This window comes from Myotis davidii, unplaced genomic scaffold, assembly GCF_000327345.1.
Source record: "Myotis davidii unplaced genomic scaffold, ASM32734v1 scaffold130, whole genome shotgun sequence".
Taxonomy (NCBI): Eukaryota; Metazoa; Chordata; class Mammalia; order Chiroptera; family Vespertilionidae; genus Myotis; species Myotis davidii.
The window spans coordinates 1,858,197-1,877,905 of record NW_006285040.1 but is presented as its reverse complement, the minus strand read 5'-3'; positions in this window follow the sequence as shown (position 1 = coordinate 1,877,905).

The window sequence follows — 19,709 nt, the reverse complement described above, 5'->3', positions numbered from 1 at the left end:
ATATAAAAGTTTGGATAACTTTTTCATAATCCTGGCCTCTGATTCACTTTTCTTTTATAATGTATAATTTGCAGTTAATCTTCAATTAATATGATCTAGTGTATTTTTCATCTCACACATTGCGTTTTTTATCTCTAAAATTTAAGTAGGACCTTTTTTATATCTTCCATATATCTCCTTAATGTTCATTCTTGCCTCTACCTTCTGGAATATATGGAATCTATTGAAAATAACTCTTGATTTCCTTATCTATTAATTCTACCATCTGTGTCATTTCTGTCTCTTTCTATTGATTTATTTTTCTCCTCATTAAAGGTCGCATTTTCTTGCCACTTTGCCTGACAAGTAATTTTAGATGAGATGCCGACTTTGCGAGTTTTATCTTATTGAGTGTTGCATATTTGTACATTTTTAAAATATTCTTGAGCTTTGTTCTGAGGTGCAGTTAAGGTACTGATAAACAGTTAAAGCCTTTTCAGGTTTTATTTCAGGCTTTGTTCAGTGGAATCAGAATAGCTTGCACTCCAGGATCAACTTAGCCCCACAACCAGGCGCCCTTCTGAGTACTCCTGTACCTAACGGCCCCCCCATTATAGTTTCTCCATGCCGTCTAGAACACTTTCTTTCCCTGTACACATTGTGCGGATTGTTTTGTCCTCCCTTCCTAGTAGCTTTTCCACTGGCTTCAAAGAGTTTCCTCAGATGCGTCACTTATCAGTGGGGACTTGAGGGGAGCGCTGAGCAGATCTATAAAACCTCACCCACACTCCCCACACACAAGGCTCCCCGCCACCCCGTACTTGTCCTCTGATATGTGATGAGATGTGACTTCCTGTTAAAGCCTCACCCACACATAAAAATTACTCAAGTAGCATTTTATAGACTTCCTGTCTTATACTGAATATATAGGGCTTTATAAATATGTGTGTGTGTGTGTGTGTGTTTGGGTGCACATGTGCATGCGCACACATTTACACACATATAAACTGTTGCATTTTTTTTCACTTAACTTTGTTTTGTAACTATTTAAATAATATTAAGTGCAACATTTATTAATGGGTATAAAATATATTTAAATATTTCTCAATAGTGAAATATTTCAGTCGTTTAAAGTTTTGAGCATCAAAACTAACTTTTTAATGTCAAATAAAATTTTCTATACATTTTGTTATGCTATCTGAATTTGTATCTTTTCATTGCTATGCTTTTAGTTAGTGCACAAGTGTATTGTTTATACACCCTGCAGAGTTGAGAAAGAATCAGAGAGAGAGTGAGTGAGTGTGAGTGTGTGTGTGTGTGTGTGTGTGTGTGTGTGTGTGTGTGTGTGGGTTGAGGTGTGTGTGTGGTATGTGATGTGTGTGGTACAATGGCCAGTTTGCTGTTACATGAATCAATGTGCATCTAAGAGTTTTAGGGAAATACTCTCTACTTAGCTGGCATAAGTTGTAGAGTTATAAAAGTCCCCACTCACTAAAATATCTACTCTTGATTGGTCTGTCAGAAGTCTCATTTTCCTGTCACTCCTTAAAGACCTTTTAAAGGCACTGTGCATTTTAACTAGACTATAATAGACTTTTACTTAAGAAAAGTAACATTATCAGAGATTAGTCTATCAAATTATTCCATTAGCACCAATTACAACTTGAAAGAATGCATGGTCCTGAGGGAATGAAACTTAAGATAGACAAACTTTGATTGCCAGCAGAAAAGCTAAAATATATAGTGGTGCTGGCCAATATTAGGTGTAGACATATGGTAGGGTGCCAACCAGAGCATCAGTGAGAAACCTTAAGGACAGATATGAAAGTTGCTACATCACATCCACAATGATGTCAAAGGACTATGTTCAAATGTCATGAGTTACGTGTCTGTAGCTATGGAGACACATTTAAAGTTATCCTGGCCAGAACAGGGATTGAGGTAGATAGGACAAAGGACTGTACCTTTGTTTTTTTCTAGAGCATCCTACACTGCATATACCCTAATAATAAATATCAAACTGTTAAAGTGTTTCGCAGTAGCCACAGAGCCAAGCAATTCTCAAGTGGTGTCAGAATATACCAAAAACTACATAAGTGGATTTGGTAAACATATTAGCATCTTAAAGTTAGAGAAGGAAGATAGAGTTTCTTATGTGTTACAAAATGAACTCTATTTTTATGTAAGCAAAGAGTAGACAGAATTAGCAATACAATTTCAGAGTAACTTGCTCTCATAAATGATTATCGGATATTGTTATAATACTAAATGTACACTGAAACAGAAAATGCATAAATAGCATTGTGTTTTTTTCCACTTAGGGAAGAAACATTAATGAAGCTGGCATCAAACACTGACACACCTCACCCAGTCACAATTTCCCTGAGATAATTTCCCTGTTCATTACAATATCCCATTGCAGAAAAAGCAACTTCCTCATCACTAAGGGTTTTCTTCTTTCCTCCTAAGTTCTTACAAAACTATTTAATATTCCCTGCTTGGCTGTTAAACTGCTAATTGCACACACAAAACTACCAAACTGGTGAATTTAACTGATATAACAATTAAATTTGAATGAAGAGTTTGAACAAATTACCTGGCTATTTTGACATCTTATGGGCATAACAATGCTATGTTAACTCTACTATTCCATTTCTTACTAGGAGTAAAAAATGGACAAAATACAGAAAGGGGATGGGAATGGGAATAAAACATAATGCTGTTTCACCCTGACATCTTTTAAAAATTTCTAGCACTACTGTAAACATTTTGGTACAAAAGTTTTAAACTCTTGGCTATGTTTTATTAATAATGTTGAATTAATTAATAATTGTAGCATGGAGGCCACGCAGACATATTATAGGAACTGGCCAAACTTATTGGCTCCAGCCCTTACCAGCTGTGTGACCCTGACCAGTCACTTAAATTCCCTGTGCCTCAGTTTTCTGTTCAGTAAAATAGGCTGAAGGTAGTATGTACTCACAAGTTTGCTGTGAAGATTAAGTAATATATGTAATAACAAATAGAAACATAACACACTCATGGAAAGAGCTTTATAAATGTTACGTACTGCTATTACTACTTCTAGCATCATTATTGACTGAGTACTGGTAAAGTGATGTCAATGTGGGAGAACGAGAGAAACGTAATAAGTGATCTCTGTTCCCAAGGACCTTCAGTAAAATGACGGAAAAAAACCTCACTGAGGAAATAGTGAAAGCAAAGGTGCAATATTTTGTAATTCTAATTACTAGTTCAATAAAAACTCCAAGGTCAGAATCAGCTTGGGCTGTGTCTGCTATAACAGAATTCTTGGAAAGACAGGCATACAATGAAGGCCTTGAAGAATGAGTAGGACTTTAAAAGTTGCTTAGGGTCGCTCCTGGACATGTGGTCCACAGATGTGTTTTATTTGGCTTATACAGTATTTTAAAAACATTTTAATTACTTGCCTACATTTAAAATTAGATCATCATCCACCCTGCTTCACCCATTTAATTACCTGCCTGGTTCCTGTCATTATTTGAGTTTGCAACACCTAATCTATGCACTTAACCCCCATTTTCATTGTCACTGGTAACTAAAAGCTTTGGTAAACATATTAGAATGATTAATTTTCTTCATTTAGTGTCACAAAATTCTGCTCCATGCATACTAACAAGAGTTTATAAACTTTTTAAAGTAGTCTTTCTTCCTAGAAACTGATTTCTAATCAGTCCAGTTTGGACTAGATTCAAGGAATAATTATTAAAAACATTATGGTTTCTTAAACTGTTAGGTTTCTATTGTTCCCTTTCTGGGGACTATGGGATTAGAGGCTAATGAACTATCTTTTAGAGGCAGACAAAGTATAGCACACTGCAGTGCACTGAAAGAATTTACCACAAATCATTGCAAAAACTGGTGACAAAACAAATCTTCCTAAGAGACTAACTCCTGATATGACCTTGGTTAAAGCTGAAAGGACTGACCGTGTGCATTTGGAAAATAAGAGAAACACCAAAGTTTATGTCTACAGACTATTCTAATCCCCTCCCATTCATCCTCTTAGTGAAAGAAGGATCCCAGTCACTAGAAGGTTTGAGATGGCCAAATGCACAGCACCCGACACTGGATAGGCAACATTGACACCAGTGTCTCAGTCACATATACTCACAGCCTGGGAGAGGAGAATACCACCACGTGCTGGGCAGGGCCATGTGGAGGTTGCCCTATGGGGCAGAGTGAACCAGCAGGGGCTGTGGGAGGCTCTCTTTGTAGTGGGAAGACAAGACGTGAGGTGGCCCATGAGACAGGAAGGGAGGGGAAGGGAGAGGAAGGGAGGGGAAGGGAGGGGAGGGGAGGGGAGGGGAGAGTGTTTATGTACAGATATAAACTATTTATTCTGATATTGTGAAATCAGGTATGGAACAGTTTGAATTTCCAACTAATGGTTTTCATGGACTGACTATATCTCTTTTAACATCAGGTGTTGGATTTTCAAATACACTTTTTTGATGAACTACATCATGATAGTTCTTTTCCCATTTAAAATACTATAATGCGAATGTATCCTTTCTAGAATTCTGTATCAAGTAAACTCAAACCATGCTTCTACATGCTGTCTCTTATGTTTTTCAATAAATTCCTACAGGCTATTCCTGATAAGTTCAAAGATACAGGTTCCATAGCCTAAGTCTCAATTCTCAATCTTTGTTCAATATTTTATGATTCCTTATAGCATTTCTTTCAACATCCTCTAGTTTTACTCCTTTAAAATTGCCTTTTCATGATCTACAGTTGATTCACCTCACATTACGGCTCTCTGAGAAGTTGCCATTCTCTATGGAGAAGTAGCAGATGTCCATCATGCCAGCCCTAAGGGAAAGTGTAAAGGAATATAACACCAAGAGGTGGAAGAAAAAATGAACCTGGGGGCTTCAGAGAAGTTTGTAAGGATAGATTTGTATACCACATCAGGTCAGTGAGATCTCTTAAAAATAAATTAGGAACAAGTTTTTCTGACAAAGGTACTTCTGAAAGGCAAAGATAATATTGTTCAAAAGAAGAAATTTTACTCCAGGAAGACGCTGTGTGATTAAAATGTGAGTAATTAAAACTTGTGGTTTGCCCAAACCGGTTTGACTCAGTGGATAGAGCATCGGCCTGCGGACTGAAGGGTCCCAGGTTTGATTCCTGTCAAGGGCATATACCTTGGTTGCAGGCACATCCCCAGTAGGGAGTGTGCAGGAGGCAGCTGATTGATGTTTCTCTTTCATTGATGTTTCTAACTCTCTATCCCCCTCCCTTCCTCTCTGTAAAAAATCAATAAAATATAAAAAAATAATAAAATAAAACTTGTGGTTATATCTTTTCTGGATTTCCCACCTGATGTTACAGTTCCTTCCGTCCTGTATTTGCTTCAGTCTTGATTACCTCAAATATGCATCTGCATGGCACAGCATGTACTATGTTTCCTCCAAATGAGTTCTCATCTGAGATATAAAAATGTAGACATTGACTTCTCAAGAATTTTTAATTTCCATAAAATGTTTTGTAACTGGCACTTCTTAAAACTATTGGCTTCCACACTTCATAATCTTTAATGAACATTTGTGGATTTTTTAAGCAGCACAAATAGTATTGAACTTCACAATAATAATAACAACAATAAATAAACCTGTAATCTATAAGAAAACAGTCTAAGTACCTTATTCTTTTACACATAATTTTTGCACATAACTTTCTTTAAATAACTCTTAAAAATGCTGAATACAAATTTAATATCAACAAAAGGGTTTCTGACTTTCCTAATAGAGCTCTTAAGTTGATTGAAAATATGAGACTAAAGGAAGATAAATAACCTAATGGAAGATATTTTTAAACAATGACGTAAGTTTGACCACTCATCCAGCCAATTCTTCCTACCTACGGCACTTTTTTGATCAGAGAACATCTAAAGCAAAATGAAACACTGCTCTTGAGTTAAAGATTATTACAAACAACAGGTTCTATGCTAGATTTTAATCTAAAACATTATTATTTTGTCAGAATTAACAGCTTGAATTTTTTTTAAAAAAATGTGTTCTTTAATCACATGAACACTGATAAATTTCTTAACCTCCTATCAGAAATCAGCCGAAACCGGTTTGGCTCAGTGGATAGAGCGTCGGCCTGCGGACTGAAAGGTCCCAGGTTCGATTCCGGTCAGGGGCATGTACCTTGGTTGCGGGCACATCCCCAGTGGGGAGTGTGCAGGAGGCAGCTGGTTGATGTTTCTCTCTCGTCGATGTTTCTAACTCTCTGTCTCTCTCCTTTCCTCTCTGTAAAAACTCAATAAAATATATTAAAAAAAATAAAAAAAGAAGAAATCAGTCAATGATTTTTAAAATTATCTGTATTGGCCTTTCTTCCTTTAATATTCTTTCACTGACCATAACAAAATAAATAAGTTCTCTAACCAATAACATGTATCTGTGGATTGTATAAAGCAGCACAAATAGTGTTGAACTTCACAATAATAAAAATAAATGAGCATGTTCTCTGAGTGGTACATCACACTCAGTGAAAATAACCAGATTGCAGGAAATATATTGTTGAACTTAAGACTAGGTAACAGAAGCCTTCTCTACTTGTGTTTGTAATTTCATAATTTGTCTAAAATATTTGATTTTATCATACCTATTTTTTTCCTATTTTCACATATCCAAGCAGTTAAAAAAACAATGGCTCTTATATCTCATGCTTTTGTTTAGGAATACTCATAACAAATGAATGAAGGGTACACATTGTATAAATGCACCTGCTTCAAAATATGCTTCCAGTCTGTCTTAGGCCAACAATATTTAAAAGCAACTAAGTTGATTATTATACCCTAAATTATAGGCATTGCAAAGCGTGATTAATGTTTGCACTTTCTGTGACCATAAATGAGCGAGCCAAGGGCGTGATTTTGTATCATAACTGTGAAATATATATGCTCCTATAATTTATTAAATTAAAGTTGCAAATTTTAAATTATTCATTAATTTTTATGAGAAGAATAGATAGACTTGTCTTAAAGAGATTAAAATATGCTATAAGAGTGCAAAATTAAGTTAGTGCGCTACTAATACAAGTATGATATATGTCAATGGAAGAAAATAATACATAAAATCAAGGAGGTATTAGAAGTTACTAGAATATTGGGAGATAACTTCAACAAAGTATCCTGGTAATGTTTCTGAACTATTTGAGGAAAAAAAATCCATTTTGTTCCTCAGTACATACTTTATATCTAAGAATAGAAATGGATTAAGATTTACTATTAAAAATTTTAACAAATTAGAAGAAATATAAATACATATTTATGTGATCGCAGGTGCAATAACCTTTCTAAACAAATGCAGAATCCTCAAAAATACAGTAAAATAAAAAATTTAAAGTTGCCACAAATATAGTAGGAAAAGGTTACTGCCTTTTATATATTTATTTTTTAAAAAATTAGTCTACCTTTTCCATTCTAATGGGATAGATTATTTGTACCAACTTTTTTCCTGAAGTCAACTAATATACCTAAATAATGCATTTTTAACATACCTTAAAAGCTTCCAAGAGCTACCCAGCTAGGTGAATCCAGCAAAATTCTGGGGAGAGCCACCCACCCGAAGGGGTAGGCAGAGTTCTAAGAGGACAAAAGAGCTTTAGCCCTGAAGGCATTTGCATAAATCTGCAAACTTTGGCTAAAGATAGGCAGCATCAAGTTACAAGGGCAGAAAGAATGGCTCAGAGTTTGCCCAAAGTGTCGATGTAAAAAAATATTCACCATGTTTAAGTTGGGACCCCCAAAGGCTGCAGACTCTGGATAAAATGGTCCAGGACGAGAATAAACATAGACTCAATGTCAAGTTTGATAAATTAAGAAAACATGTTATAAATTTAGGATAACTGCTAAAGTAATAAAAACAGAGTGTATAATACATGAATACACAGAAATAGAGTGAAATAATAAGTAGTCAAGGCAATCTACAAGCAGAAAAACAATGACATAACTATATACACACTATTGAAGAACACAAGAGGCTAGATTTAATTCATAATATATCAGTAATTATAGATAATATAAATGGCTTAAGTATTCCAGGTAGATAAATCTAATTTGTAAACTGGATAAAAATGGGTGTGCCTATATTTATAATTATAAAAGGTTCAACTCATCTAGAAGATATACCAATTACAACTGTATTTATTCCCAATGACAGAGACTCAAAATACATAAAAGTAAAATTATCAGACCTACAAAGAGAAATAGATGAATACATAATCACAGTGGAGATATTTAACACATAAATTCTCAGTAACTTATAGGATATACAGAGGGTGGAAAAGTGACGCTATAAGAGAAACAAAAATAAACATAATTGACCTACTGGATATATATAGAAACTTTCAGAATAAACATTAATTATAAGCACATGTGAAAGTGTTTTAAATTAACAATTTACAATATTCAGTTATAAAGCAAAAGTCAACAAATTCCAAAGGAATGAAATTACACAGCTAGAAAATCTCTACATATTTGGAAATTAAGAAAACTTCTAATAATTCGAAAGTAAAGTTTAACAGGAAACAGAAAATAATTTAAACTGACTTTGGGGATAAAGATAAAGAGGTACTTAGAGACAGATCTGTGCATATATTAGAAACAAAGAAAGTCTGAAAATTAATGAGTTAAGTATTTATCTCAAACTAATTTCAAAGAATAAAGAAAATACTGATTATAACAAAAGATAATAAACAAATATACAATAGAAGAGAATAAAAAGTGATTAATTAAAACTAATTATAATATAAATAAGTTTGGAGGGGCAAATAATTATTTTAAAAGGAGAAGAAACAGATCAATATCGGGGAAAAAAGAAAAGATTATCACCTTAACTATAGATATTAAAATAATATAGGCTATTTTCGCACTAGCTGGTTTTGCTCAGTGGATAGAGCTTCTGCCTGCAGATGGAAGGGCCCTGGGGTTTGATTCCAGTGAAAGACACATGCCCTGGTTGATCGCCAGGGGGATGTGCAGATCAATGATTCTCTCTCATCATTGATGTTTCTCTCTCTCCCTCTCCTTTCCTCTCTGAAATCAATAAAATTAGACTTAAAAAAAATAATAATATAGGATATTTTAACTTTATGATAATTAATTTGGAATTTTAAATAAAATAGATAATTTTCTTTAGAAAGACAGTTTACCAAAACTCAAGAGGGAAAAAGAGAGATCTTGAATTATCCTGTAACCCTTAAAGAAATACAATCATCGGGGGTTTTTTTATTTATTTGTTTCTTTACTTAATATATTTTTATATTTTATATCCCACTGGTGATTGAGCATATGCCCTGACCTGAAATCGAACCATGACCTCTGAGTTCATAGGTCGACACTGAGCCACGGCAACTTGACTGTTTTGTTTTTAATACATCCTTTTTTACAAAGAAATCTTTAGTTTCATATGGCTTCAGTGAAAATTCTTCCAAAGGTTAACAAATAAAACAATTCCTTGTGTTACACTATATAAAAACAAAAGTGAGATAATACTCCTAACTCATTTTACAAGACCATCTTAATCTTGAAATCAAAATCCAACAAGAAAAAAATAAGAAAGTAAAATTATTTTCCATTTTCATTTATAAACATACACGCAAAAAAAATCTTAAAAACAAAATATGGCAAATTAAACTCAGCAATGCAGAGAAAGTATAATATATCATAAACAAATTGATTGTATGACAAAAAAGACAAGGTATTTAAACATTAAAAAATCAATTAATAACTATTTGATTAAAGAGATAATTATGTTGCCTTACTAGATGTAGTAAAAAGTGGCAAAATTCAAAATTATAATGAATATGCTATCAAAAGAAAATTCCTCTTATCAAACTAAAAATAGAGCCAATTCTTTAATCTAATAAAGGGTATCTATTTTTTAATTATATATCAGATTAAATGATTAAATATTAGAAATATTTCTATTGTAGGTACAAGATTAGTATATCATACGGGAAGTATAATCCAGTTCAATAGGAGAACTAAAGGAAATGAAAGGTTTAAGGATTAGATTAAAAGGAACAACAAATAGCCTTATTATTTTTGGTTGATGTGGTTGTATATGTTGGATTTCCAAAATCTATAAATAAAATGCTTGACTTAAGAGTTTATTGATATTACTAGATTCAAAATAAATTATTTTATTTCTGTATAAAAGTAGTAACCAAAGAAATATAGATTCCATTTATAATGGTATATATCATACTAGTAATAAATATAACAAAACACATGTAAGACCTTTACTAAGAAATTTATAAAAATTCACTGAGACACATTAAAGAAGACCTTCATAAATTGTAAGAGGTACTATCTTTATAAATTGAAAGACTCACTATTTTAAAAATTTCAATTCTTCCCAAATCAATTTATAATTTCAATTAATTCTCAACCAAATCCTAGACAATTTTTACTTGCTGATATTGATGAACTAGTTTCTAAAACTTATATGAAATTGTAATGTCTTCAAGACACCCTTGAAGAAAAAGAAAAAGATGGAAATATTTGTAATATCATGATTTATTTTAAAGCCAAAATAATTTATACAATGGTTGTATTAGCAAAGGAATACACAGAGAAGTAGAATGGATTGAATCTCAAAATAGACCCACACATATAGGGATTCCTACAGAGGTAGAACTACAGGTTAGTAGGGGGAAAAAGAGTTTTCAATTAAATTATGATTCCTTAGCATGGTTTACACCATCTTGCACCCCGCTACTCCTCCAAATTCATTTCCTACCATTATTCACACCCCTCAGTCCCCACCTGCTATGCTCTTGTTCTCACAATTGCTCAAATGCACTGGGCATGTGCTGCTTCAAAGCCATTGTCTTACTGTTCTTCCTGCATGGCTGGCTCAGTCCACAGACATTCCCATGGCTTGTCCATTATACATTTATATCGTTAATATATCCTCTTTTCAGAGTTGTGTTATTTGACTAATCTTTCAAAAGTAAGACATGTCCATTATTTTTTATCTCCTTGCTTCATTTTCCATTGCCATTCTATATTTTCTAGTCAAGATGAAGGAATTTTTTTGTCTGTATCTAGTTCCTGGTTTATCACCTGAGACATAATAGATTTTAATTAATATATGCTAGATGTATAAATAAAATGTATGAAAATGATAAATCTTACCAGTAGTCAAAGAAAACACTTCAAAGGAGATACCATTTGGGAACTACATCAAGCTAAAAAGCTCCTCAACAGAAAAACAAACGAGCAAACAAAAAACCACCAACAAAACCAAGAGGCAACCAATTGAATGGGAGAAGATACTTGCAAATGATACCTCCAATAAGGAGCTAGAATCCAAAAATATACAGACCTCATACAACTTCAGCAAAAAATGAACAAATAATTTGATTGAAAAATGGACAGAGAACCTGAATCAATACTTTTCCAAATAAACATATAGATGGCTAACAGATATAGGAAAAAAATACTCAATATCACTAGCTATAAGGAAAATGTAAATCAAAACTATAATCACTCACACCCATTAGAATGGCTACTATTAATAAGGTAAGAAATAAGAAGTGCTAGAGAGGATATGAAGGAAAGGGAACCCTCATAACACTGCTGGTGGGGATGTAAATTGGTGCAGCCACTATGGAAAACATTATGAAGGCTCCTCAAATAATTAAGACTAGAGCTACCATACGACCCAGCAAACCCTCTTCTGGGTATTTACCGAAAAATTTGAAAACACTTTTGTGAAGATCTATGTACTCCTATATTCACTGAAGCATTATTCAAAATATCTAAGACATGGAAACAACCTGAGTGCCCTCGGATGGATGACTGGATAAAGATGTGGTACACATATGCAATGGAATATTGCTCAGCCATAAAAAAGATGAAATATTGCTATTTGCAACAACAAGAATGAGTGTATTATGCCAAGTGAAATAAGTCAGACAGAAAACAGGAACCACATGATTTCACTCACATGTGAAACATAAAATAAAAAAACAACAAATGAACAAACAAACTCATAGATACAAACAACAGAAGGGTGGTTTCCAGAGAGAAAGGGTGCTGAGTGGAGGATAAATAGGGTAAAGGGAATCGAGTATAAGGTGTTCAAAGGAGACTAGACTTTGGGTGGTGAGCACAAAATAAAGTATACAGAGGTAGTATTATAAAATTATACAACTGAAATTTGCATGTTAAAAGTGATACCATTTTCTCTCTTAAATAACAAAGACTTTGAAATTTAAATACTCAACATGGTTAAACAATGAAAGAGATAGGCCCTCTGTAAACACTAGAAAGACTTCTGGAGGGTAACCAACTTCGGGCCCCCTTCCTGCAGTCCCCTTGCTGCAGGAAGTTGCTCTGTCCCCCAATAAACTTTGTTTCCACCAACCGTTTTTGTCTGTGAATTCATTCTTTGGTTTTGCCAGACAAAGAACTCTGACGGACACATTTCTGTTTCACTCTCCTCCTGGTCAGCGTGGCCCAGCCTTTCCCTTCCCCCTCTGCCTCAGGCTTGTTACCATTAGCTTCCTCTCTCCCAAGCTCCAAGGGCCCTTCCTTTGCCTCTATGGCTTCTTTCCTAAACCCATTTCTTCTAGAAATTACTTTTTTCTCCCTCTGTGATTTGCCAAATAAATGTTCTCTTATAAAAAAAAAAAAAAAGAAGAAGAAGAAGAAAGGAAAAAAGACTTCTGGAATTAAAATTGAATGATAAATCAAGAGCATTTAGAATAAATTTTATGACAATATTCAATATATAGAAAATAATTTTTTAAATGTAGTTATATAAGCAATGACATTTATTGTAGCATTGAAGATAGAAATAGAAATAATGGACACAACAACAAGATAATAGCTAAGTAAATTTTACACCTTCCTATGATACAATATAATGCATCATTTTAAATGATCTAATGTGGGAAAAGCATCTGATATAATATTAAGTAAATGTGTGGGATCTAAAAATTATTTGCATGGTAGAATACCATGGAAAGAACTAAGGTATACATTGAAAAATAGAGGAAGGAAATACACAAAAATAAAAATAGTAATTATACATGAATATGAATGATTTAATTTTAAATAATTATGAAACCTTAATAAAGTCCTTGATTAGCAGCATTCCCTTCACCAAGACATCTTTTGGTTTTTCTGTGTGTTTATTCATAAATTGGTCAAGCACATTTAAGTTGTACTATTAGTGTTAAATGTTCTCTTGTGGTGATATTATGACATTCACATCTCCTTGTCTGTTCATCTGATGCTCTTTAAGCAATTCATTATACCAAAAACATATTTTCATATCCTCTGTTACTTTGACATGATTCAACCAGGCCAGTTTTTTCTTACCATCTTACAGCTATTTGCACTTCATTCTCTGAAGCAACTGTGATTCCAAGGATATGGCTCTAAATTTTCATGATCAAATATGACCCCATATCTCCTTCCCTGCCTCCCATTTCTACCCACCTCCTCAGCCACCTACCTTGCTGGTCCTGCTGTTAGCTTGTCCAGCATCTTCAGGTGCAGCTTCTCTCTGAGGGACCGCCTTCACGGTCCTCTGACTACATGTTTGCTCAGCTCATGCTCTTGGAGCAGCGGAGACCAAGTGCTGGGACAGACGTCAGGGGATCCAGGCAGCAGACTGCTTCACAGCCAGGCCTTCAGAAGGAGAAGCCAAAAGGAGGCATAAGTATGTTTATGTGTGTTTGTTCCAGCAAGTCTAGAGTGTTAGGTCTGATCAAATAATTGAATCGAATCCCCTTCCCCTGGGGACTGACCTTTAGGCCGCTTCACAACAGGCATTCCACTTGCTTAGACCACCTTCCCCTTGCTAAGACCATTATCTCTCCCCTCCCGACTTTCCCAGAACCCGGACCTACACAGAGAATTTCTCTGCTCAGAAAAAACCCACCTGGAGTTCTTTAATAACCTCTGACTCCCTGTCTTTGGGGGCTGGTGCCATTTTAGGGCTCAGCCCATCTGGGTATTCAGATGACCTAATAAACTCATAATCCTTTCCTCCTTTCAGCCTCGTGTGTTCCTCCTTCGGCGACCCTAACACAGAGGAGCCTGTGTACTCTGGGAATTCCAGAACCACTTTTATATGGCCATCATCCCCTTGATCCACAGAAGAATTAGAGGCACAAGCTAGGCCCAACCTCCAACTCAGTGCGAGAAAGAAGAGAGACCTTACAGATTAAACTTTCCAACAACAGGCTGTCAAATTCTGGCAATGAAAGAATCACCAATTTTCTATTTCACAATTGAAGATGCTCAAATTTTCCCACTGTATGACATGATATATTTGGAGAGCATCTTTTGGCAGAACACCATGCTATGTTTCATCTATGCCACCTGAAATGAGTCACTCTGAGAGGCTTAGCTGAAGCAACATAGCATGGCCATTTGTATTTTTTCTATCATTTTCTAGATTTTTATTTTGCTATGTCCATCAGTTTATTTTCCTCTTGAGAAGCTGAGAACACGGGGAACTTTCTCAACAAACCAAGGGAGCACAAGCTATGTCTCTCCCACCTTTTCTAACCTGTTTTCCTGTCATGAGCTCTCCATGGGAGGTCTCTGCTGGCTCTTAAAGTCTGCACTGTGCACACAACACCCAAGCAAGACACGGAACAATGTTTCTATAGTTGTATATCAGTGCCTTTGCTTTGCCAATACCCAATTACTAAGGGATATATAATATTTACATATTTTAATCTAGTCTTAAAACTTCCTCTGTGCTATATTCAACTGTCAAAGATCTCTCAAAATCATGATCCTCAGAAGAGATCAATCAGGCTTCAGTCAGGCAACTTTATATCTAAAGGCCAGTTTGGGTCAATATTATAATACAACCATACCCTATAATTTTTGAAACTGAAAGTACTTGCCTCACTCCTTCCTATATCAGTGCCTCATTGGTCAAGACAGTGAGCCAGAATAAGTCAAATATGTCTAGGACAAAAACTATTAGTCACATTTTCAAATTGACTTCAAAATTTTAATTACTGATGGTCTTTTCTTCCCTTTTAACCAGGCCAATATACCTTAACTAATGTGATATTTATCAAAGCACTTATAATCTGAATATGGTTTTGAAAATAGATACCTTCCAAAATAAAGTGCAGGAGTTCATTTCCTGATTCCCTTTATCACTCCCTTCTCAACAGTCTTTCAAAAGACTGTAAATCAAAGATAACTATAAGCAAACTCAGTCATTCCTGTTACATTTATTTATTTATTGCCAAAGAAATTTATTTTTAGACTAATTTCAGCTTATACTAATATAGTCATTATTGCTTGTCAGTAAGTCATACATGTATGGCTTTCACAATTTCATGAAAATTATACAGTTGTTAAATTTCAGAGTGTTTAATTCTGGGAAAGAAAATAATCTTATATAATAAAAGCATAATATGCAGACACTCAATGCAGAAGCTGCCCCCTGGTGGTCAGTGCACTCCCACAGGGGGAGCTCCACTCAGCCAGAAGCTCTGAGCCAGGCAGTCCTCAGGATGTCTGACTGCTCACTTAGGCCCGCTCCCAGCTCGAGGAGCGGGCCTAAGCCATCAGTCTGACATCATCAAGGGCTCCTGGACTCCAAGAGGGCACAGGCCAGGCTAGGGACCCCACCCCCCCAGTGCACAATTTTCGTACACTGGGCATCTAGTTATAGAATAAGAGACAAGGATTTTTATAGATTAAAAATGTCATTCATTTCACAGGACTGAGACTGGAACTTCTTACTCACACTTTGTAGATCAGGTTTAAGGACAGCAGACTAAAAGACCCCAGGTAATGATTTCAATTTTTCATGATTTAAAAGACTCCAAAGACCAGGACTAAGAGTCCAAATGTAAAGCTCATGAGGGCACAATAAGAAAAAGAATAGGAGTATAGATAGGGGAGGTGGTGATAGAAGTACCCAAGGCCCTACTTTCTCTCCTCTCAGCAGCCTGCTGGAATGCTAAAGTGCACTGCGAAGTTAAACCATCCCTTCCTTGCAAACGTTCCGGGTTTGTATTGGATGCTATCACAGGGAGGTCTACAATATGAAAGGAAGAAACAAAGTACTTCGATAGCACTGAGGCTCTTTTACAAAGCCCTAAGAAAAACAAGAGAGTAGTTAGTTTTCTACTACAGATTCTCTGCATTTTTTTTAAGAAAAATATATTAGTTTTAATTGATTTGTAGAAAGAAAGGGAGAGGAGTGTGAGAGAGAGAAATATCAATGTCATAGCAAAACATAGATCAGCTGCCTTCTGCACACACCCTACTGGGAATGGATCCAGCAACCCAGGCATGTGCCCTGACCAGGAATGCAACCAGCAACCTGTTGGTGCAGGCACATGGGATGACACCCAACCAACTAAGCATACTGGCCACGGCCTCCCTGCATTTCTGCAGGAGAATAAGTGCTGTCCAGCCTTTGATTTCTCTCATGCCTGCCACAGTTTCTTTCTAAACAGTAAAAGCAATGTTTTCCACTCCTTTTGCCATTTTTAAAAATCATCCCCCTTTCATGGAACTGCACTGTTTCCTTTTGAGGCAAGTCACTTCTAGACCAAAGTGGACAAACTATACTTGACTTAAACATACATTTCCCCAAGCATTTTTATTCCAGTGTCTAAGAATTTAGCAACACTCTGCAGTCCTAAGTGCCACCAGAATACACTTTCATTATAGAACTGTCAAGATATAATATGGCCTGTAATAAAACCTAATAGGTAAATAAAGTAACAAAGCCAACTTCCTTTTCAAAGAGGCGGTGCAGTAATATTTTTATATGCACTTCTAATACAAGATACTAATATCTTACTAAAAGCATTTATTTGCAGTGTGTATGTCTATTCCCAGGTCATAACATTATTTGGCTTAAGCTATGGTTTTTGTTAACATTATAATCAAACTCATACATAAAAGGGAAATATTTGGCCAGTTTGGAAGGAGCTAAAATAGAATTGTATTCACATCAGATCTCAATGATTTCTCAGGAATATGCTAAAATATTGCCAATAATTGTGGATTACAGCAAGTAGACTATTATAAATTCCTCTATATTATGAAGGTGACTTTCAAGGAGGGGATTTTTTCTGTTTTGTTTTCTACTGTAAATATAGCTTTTTTATTTTGCTTTCTCTTTCTTGACCCAGCTTCTGAAACTGCATAATCAACCTTTTATCTTTCCTTGGGTTGTTTTCTGTTCATAAATCTTTCAACTCAGTGTATTTCTTGAGGTGACTATATGTGTCTCTTGCTTTGCTCAAGGCACATGAACTGCATTCATTTTATACATGAAGCAAACAAAACATGGGATGGAGACCTGTTTTCTTCTAAAAGGTGATGTTACATCTTAGTTCAGTAAGTAAAAATAATTCTATATTTTAAAATATATTTTTATTGTTTTCAGAGAGGAAGGGAGAGGAAGAGAGAAATAGAAACATCAATGATGAGAGAGAATCCTGCACGCGCCCTACTGGAGATTGAGCCTGCACTGGGGGCATGTGCCACCATCTGGAATCCAACTGTGACTTCCTGGTTCAGTGAGTGATGCTCAACCACTGGACCACACCAGCCAGCCAAAAGTAATTCTATTTAAAAAATAATAATTTCTCCCTTAGATTTGGGACATACATATAAATAAGGTAAAAAAGAAAATATAGCAATAAAAATATATAGTTCTAGAATCCTATTAAATGTTAATGGAAGCCTTGTCCTTTTTTTTTTTTTTTTTTCATATATACGCAAGTAAGAAAGGCACTACACTCACAGGACTCTTTTTACAATCCATAAGGCGAAAATATATGGCCTTCATCTAGCAAAAGAAGCATCTACTATTGTCCAGAAGAATTCATACTTCATTTGTCATCTCCATGTTTGTTCCACTGCAAAGATACTCTTCCAAATTTCTGGGTTAACAGCAATTACTTAGACCGTGGTTAGCAAACTGCAGCTCACGAGCCACATGCAGCTCTTTGGCCCCTTGCGTGTGGCTCTTCCATAAAATACCACGTGCGGGCACGCGTGCAGTGCAATTGAAACTTTGTGGCCCATGCGCAGAAGTCGGTTTTCGGCCTGGGCGCGTCTATTTTGAAAAAGTACTGTTGATATTTGGCTCTGTTGACTAATGAGTTTGCTGACCACTGGCTTAGACAATTTTTTATTCATTTTGATAGTTACAGTTTCTGTCATTAATAGTGAAAGCTGACAAATTATCAATGACATATTTTCGCTATCAATAACATCCCCCCAGGGAGCCAAAATGTTGGAAATCATACTGGAGTAGCAACGTGTATAGAATATACTAGTTTACCATCTGGTTGTTTGGGTTGAATGCTGGAGAGAGCTCTTTGGTTTGAAGTAGGCAGCACTGAGATTGTGACTGGCTCCATGAAATCTCACTAAATGACATTTTCTATTGCATGTCAATGTAATATTTCCCCATGGTAGGCTATGTTGCTTCTCAACATGAAGCAAGTAAAAACCTGTTTATATGGCAGCTCTCAGCCTTCCTGAGCCACCAAGAAAACTATGTGTTTTCCCAAATGTGTAGTCCCTCAAAGCTATGATGTGTCTAAAAATGTCAACCAAGCATATGAACCAGATGATCTTTGCATTCTTATATAACTGTACTAGAGGCCCGGTGCACAAAATTCGTGCACTGGGGGGTGGGGTTCCCTCAGCCCAGCCTGCCCCTCTCACAGTCCAGAGCCCTCAGTGGATGTCCTACGGACGGCCAGTCTGGCAGCAGAGGCTCGGAGCAGGCGTCCTGTGTGTGTGTGTGTGTGTGTGTGTGTGTGTGTGTGTGTGTCTGTTGGGGGCCTGCCCCCAGTGACACCATGGAGGCTTGGAGCACGTGCCCCTCTGTGTTGATCTCTCAGGCTCCTGGCCTCCACTGTGTGTTTTTCTCTCCCTTGAGCTGTGGCCAGGGTGGGGTGCTGCCTGCAGGCTGAGCTTTCCTGTGCATGGATCACCGGATCACTGCAGAGACCAGGGCAGGCCCTGCTGGGTGCTGCCTGTGGGTAACTTTCCATGACGATCCCAGGAGCTGGCCCACCTGGAGGCCGTCCGCCCTACGCACTTGCCTACTCTGGGATCACCATGGGGTCCCAGCTGGCAGCGGGGCTTAGGCACACGAGGTTTAGGCGGCACACGGGGGTTCCGGCTGGGGGCGGGGCTTAGGTGATGCGACACACCGCCTAAGCCCGGCTGCCCAGGGCCGCACACGGGGCCCGGATGGCATCTGGTGCTGGCCAGCCCTGCCTGCAGTATGCAAATTAGTCATCATCTTTGATGGTGGTTAATTTGCATATGGCGCTGATTAGCCAATGGGAAGCGTAGCGAAGGTATGGTCAATTACCCTTTTGTCTTTTATTAGGATTCTTTTGCTTAGACTAAAATCATTTGTCAGCAGTAAAAACTTTACTAACATCCAGATAAGCTACATATCAAGTAAAATGATTTGCATAGACTACTAACTTGCTTAATGTATAGGCATTTAGCTATTTTCATGTAAAGTCTGATATGTCACAACAGAAGAACATGGAACATATTGTCCACTCACAGTAGAAGTGTAGTATAGTGGCATAGACAATTGTGTCAAAATTCCTGGGATTGCCGAAACCGGTTTGGCTCAGTGGATAGAGCGTCGGCCTGCGGACTGAAGGGTCCCGGGTTCGATTCC